This window comes from Notothenia coriiceps, unplaced genomic scaffold, assembly GCF_000735185.1.
Source record: "Notothenia coriiceps isolate Sejong01 unplaced genomic scaffold, NC01 NC01_scaffold00036395, whole genome shotgun sequence".
Classification (NCBI taxonomy): Eukaryota; Metazoa; Chordata; class Actinopteri; order Perciformes; family Nototheniidae; genus Notothenia; species Notothenia coriiceps.
The window spans coordinates 554,910-560,073 of NW_011369096.1; the positions used below are offsets into that span (position 1 = coordinate 554,910).

A 5,164-nucleotide genomic window follows, 5' to 3' on the forward strand; every position below is an offset into this window, starting at 1 on the left:
TTTAGACATCGTAACACAATTTTAAACAAGATTTTATTGTAGATTATACATTTTACTGATACCAATTGTATGATATTTACCTTGTTCATTAAAAATAAAAAATATAAAATATATATATTTTTTAAATATATATTTTTTTAAATATATATTTTTTAATTTAATATTTAAAAAAAAAATGTGTATGTGGGAAGAGGTGGGGCGGCGCCAATAGCGCCCCTATGGGCCGGCCGCCACTGGTAGCGATACACAGCCAAACTCAACCTGAACACACACAAAGTCACAGCCGAAATAAAAACAATAAGTGTGGCTTGATATTGAGTAAGAAAAAGCTTTATAGGTTGATAAACGCTGTGAGAATGGGTCTGCAGAGAGAATTTTGCCGCGATCCCAACTAGGGTGACCACCCGTCCCGCATAGCGCGTGCACGCACAGCGTTTGAACCCCAATTCATGCGTCCCGCAAATTGAGACCATGTCACGCATAATCAATGCTTGCTCAAAAAAGAATTGCTCGCTCTAGCTTCTTGAGCTCTTTATGCGTGACATGGTCTCAATTTGCGGGACGCATGAATTGGGGTTCAAACNCGATACGCACAATGGACGACGAGGTTTTCATCATGGAAGTGGAAAAACACACTCTTTTATATGATGTAACCAATGCTTACTACAAGGACAACATCAGAAAGGACAAGGCCTGGTTTTTAGTCGCTGCAGTTTGTGGAGTGGAAGGTAACAACTACATATTAATGTTTTAAAGTTAATTAATACCCGAATTAAACCCGAATCAATAACAAAACTGCGAGCCTGCACGCACGACGCTACGCTTCTGAAACGCTTCTGGGACGCGTCCGGTGGGTTATGGCGCTAGACCAAAACCGCGGCGCAGCCGTGACGCGCCGTGACGTGGCGCAGCGCGGCGCAGCCGTGACGCGGCGCAGCGCGGCGCAGACGGACCCAGTGGAAACTGGGGGTTAGGGGGAAAGGCGACACTGATACACCATGTGCTCATACTGTATGCAGTGTGATAGGAAGGCACACAAATGTGTTCAGCCGTTTCTTCATCTTGCTGAGCTAGTACCCAACAAAATCAGATAATAGGTAGACCACAGCTAAATATGACATTTTGAACATTAGCAACTACCTGAAGACTACAATAATTATTTTTATTTTTAGGATGCCAACAGTGTTAAATCAAGACAGGATTTGTTGTCGTGTTACAGGATTTAACACTCGAGTGTGTTTGGAACGAAAGTTTGTGGGGGGTCTCAGTCAAATCATATCACACTCTAATCTTATCTGAAGCTTCATGGAAGCTGCGGTTGTTTGTGTGTGTTCCTGAACAAATGGCAGAAGGAGTTGTTTGTGCATACAGGCATGATGAGAGAGTTGAGGGGCCTTCATTCAGGCACCTTTTGGAGGTGAGCTATGAGACAGCTGCAGGCCCCCATCAGCAGGACCACCATTGGTGAACAGAAAGGGTGGGCGGGACGGTTAGACATGGTGACCATAAGCAACCTGGAAGAGTTTAAGGAGCTTTGCATGAGAGGAGCAAAGATATGATCAGGAGAGAAGAAAAAGAAGGAAAATAATCCCATGTGAGAATAAAGTCTGCTGTGTGACAAAGAAACTAAAATACTGTTTTTAGGAAAAGTAGCAAAAGGACAAAAACTGGCTTTGAGCATGAAATAATAACCTGGTTTTGAGTTAGAGTTATGTGTTAACGAAAAGTTTGCAGCTTACTTGATGACAAAATCCTAACCGATGTCGCTGACTGTGTGTGTGTGTGTGTGTGTGTGTGTGTGTGTGTGTGTGTGTGTGTGTGTGTGTGTGTGTGTGTGTGTGTGTGTGTGTGATGAATATTGTGGAGTGGGGAAAAAAATGGAGTCACAGCTCTGACATCAACAAACAAAAAAAGCCTTGTCTTTTCCCTTCAATGAGGCTGCATCGCGGGCGAGCTATTTGTGATCTGTAGTAGAAAGCATGTAGGCCTGTGCACAGACCCACACACACACATCCATGACCTCAGCATAGTAAATTAGGCCTGGTCCAGTTAGTAAAGCCTGTCTGTCTCTGTAGTTATTTATAACCTATTAGCAGCTGGGTGCTTTAGTTTTTAACAAACAATACTCAAACAGGGAAATATTGAGCATTTGATAGGGACTATTTTCAGAAGCAGATACTTAGATATATGTAGTTCCCTGGTGAATATCTAGTAACAACGGTATGTGGAATTTAGAAGGTCACATGTCATGCTTTTCCGGTTATTACCCGTCCCCTTGTGTGTTATGAAGGTTTTTCTGCATGTAAACGGTGTGCAGAGTCAAAACCCTCAAAGTACACCCTGTAGCGAGTAAAACTAAAACAGAAAATACCTCCCCAAAACGCCTCGTTGGTGAAACGTCATCATGACGTCATCATCCATTTGATTCTTCCGGGTACGTCCTTACGAAAGCACGTACCCGGAACTAAATGGGCCAATCCGTGGAGCCGTTACGTTAAGCCCCCGCTGATTGGTCCAAATTGACCAATCCACACACACACACACACACAGGCAGCCCTGCTGATTTCTGCTCCCTGGCTGCAGGCTGATAACAGACAGTTGGGATCGCGCGAAATTCTCTCTGCAGACCCATTCTCACAGCGCTTATCAACCTATAAAGCTTTTTCTTACTCAATATCAAGCCACACTTATTGTTTTTATTTNNNNGCAAAAATAGGATTCATCCTAATTTTAGAGAAGCGCTGCGCCGAGCCGCTTCTGGGACGCGTCTGAGCCGTAACGTGGCGCGTGTGGTAGAATAGCACCCATTGACTAGAGTGGCCGCGATCCTCACGACCGCCGCGGCGCAGTGCGGCGCAGTGCGGCGCAGACGGACCCGGTGGAAACTGGGGGTAAGGTCGGGCATGCAGCCCCCCCTCGCAGGAAGTGGAAAGGTGAGCATCCGGGCCAGGCCCATCCACCACATATACTAATTTAGCAGATCCCCCTCCTTCATCACAACACCTCCACTACGATACGCACAATGGACGACGAGGTTTTCATCATGGAAGTGGAAAAACACACTATTTTATATGATGTAACCAATGCTTACTACAAGGACAACATCAGAAAGGACAAGGCCTGGTTTTTAGTCGCTGCAGTTTGTGGAGTGGAAGGTAACAACTACATATTAATGTTTTAAAGTTAATTAATACCCGAATTAAACCCGAATCAATAACAAAACTGCGAGCCTGCACGCACAACGCTACGCTTCTGGGACACGTCCGGTGGGTTATGGCGCTAGACCAAAACCGCGGCGCAGCCGTGACGCGGCACAGCCGTGACGCGGCACAGCGCGGCGCAGACGGACCCAGTGGAAACTGGGGGTAAGAGACTCAGGGTAGCACCTGCTGCGTATCTGATGTCCCTCTAGCTGTTGAAACCAGTAGGAAAGCTGCATTACCTATGGAATTAAACCGCGTCCAAAGAAATGTCAGACACACTCGCAAATACCTGACTTACAGCGACACCAACTTCCAGATGCTACAGCGTCAATGTTTGAAAATAAAGGTAAAAAGTGAAAGTTGTTTTAATGCGTTACACTACATGACACACTTGCAGAAATATACATAAATCTAAAATCTGGATCTGGAGTATTTTCTTAATCAATTAATATATCTAATTAATCAAGGAGTAAATTGTTTCTTCCATAAAATGTTAGAAAATAAAAAAGACAACTTCTTCAAATCTGTTATCCCCATCAAAAGTCCAATCTAATCTACATTTAAAAACAAGGAAAACAACTAATACATTTGAGAAGAAACTAGATCAGATCTGGCTTTTTCAGGCATAACCTATTTAAAAAGTAGACCCAACTTCATGATAACTACCGTCTGCCACCATATGTAGCTCGCTGCTAGCTAGCAAAAGACTGAAGTGAACAATCACCCCACTTTTACTGTTTATCAGTAATTATTCCATAGAGTAGCGGGTGTTCACACTCGTATACACACAGCAGCAGCTGAGACTTCCTCAGGGCTTGTATGATCTCAGAGGGCCTTTCCACTTTTGGAGTGATATTTTTCAATTTTGTCCGCTCGATACTGCCCCACAGTGATGTCACCTGAACGTGTGAGAGCTGATATCTGATTCTAGACACACACAATGCTTTACATCAGGGGTTTTCAAAGTGTGGGAAGGTGAGCCTCCCCTCAGAGAACATAAGAACAGCCGCGCCCCCCCCTCCCAATTATTATTGCTATTATTGCTATTATTGTTGTTGTTGCTATAATGCAGGGGTATTCAATTGCATTTAAAAGAAGTCCAGTGAGAGAAAATGTAATTAAATGCTCAGTTTTTGCTGTCTACCTTTCTCTTTTTTGAGCACACCATTTGAAATGACTCCGACTGTTTCTCTCTTCTTCTCTCGTCTCTGTGTGTGTGTTTGAATCTATCGTGCTGACTCACTGACTCCACCGATTTGATTGGCTGAGTAGCGTCACCTCCTTAAAACTTTAAACAATAACTTTATGTTTTAAACATATTTTTAAAACATTTGTAACATTTTCAACATTGTGGATAAATCCTTATTATTCTCCCGGCAACACACTGAATGTCAACTTTGCCTCCTTATTACACTCACCCCTACTTTAGTGGGAACAATGAGTCTGCGTCTTTGATGCGCGCAGGCGGATGATGCGGGGATGCAATGTAGACAGGAATAAACGCAGATCATGCTCTGGCTGCAGCCTTGATCGGTATTTGCTTTTGATCAAAGTCAAATGCGGAAAACTCACACAGGTAGGCGGAGGCGAAGGGAATGAGCACTTTTGCAGCCTTTTTGGCGAGGTGGGGGAACTCGGTCTCCACAGCCAACAAAGTGACGTTTTCTGCCAGACGCTGTCTCCTCTCTCACTTTAGGTAACTTCACTAAAAATCGATCCATGTTGCCGCTCGCATAAAGTTAGCTGAAGTTAACTAGCTAGATTTCACTGTTTCTCGTTATTCTTTTCTTACGCTGCGCCTCCCCTGAAGCTCTCTGGTGCCCCCCAGGGGAGGCGCGCCTCACACTTTGAAAACCGCTGCTTTAGACAAAAAGAAATATGAAGTTAACTGTTAGGAGTGGCTCAGTTTATTTTTTAAATACCAATCTTTTTTTTTTTTGAGGCCCCAAAAATAAAGATTG

At 43.9% G+C, this 5,164-nt stretch overlaps 1 long non-coding RNA gene across 1 annotated transcript in view; it reads right to left on the reverse strand.

Annotated features, from left to right (window-relative positions):
• LOC104963611 (uncharacterized) overlaps window positions 1-4,855 on the reverse strand; it is a 16,643-nt gene extending 11,788 nt beyond the window's left edge. The window contains exon 1 of the long non-coding RNA XR_800337.1: window positions 4,772-4,855. This is a non-coding gene — a long non-coding RNA (uncharacterized lncRNA). The remainder of the gene's footprint in view (window positions 1-4,771) is intronic.
• Window positions 4,856-5,164: the final 309 nt, after the last annotated feature.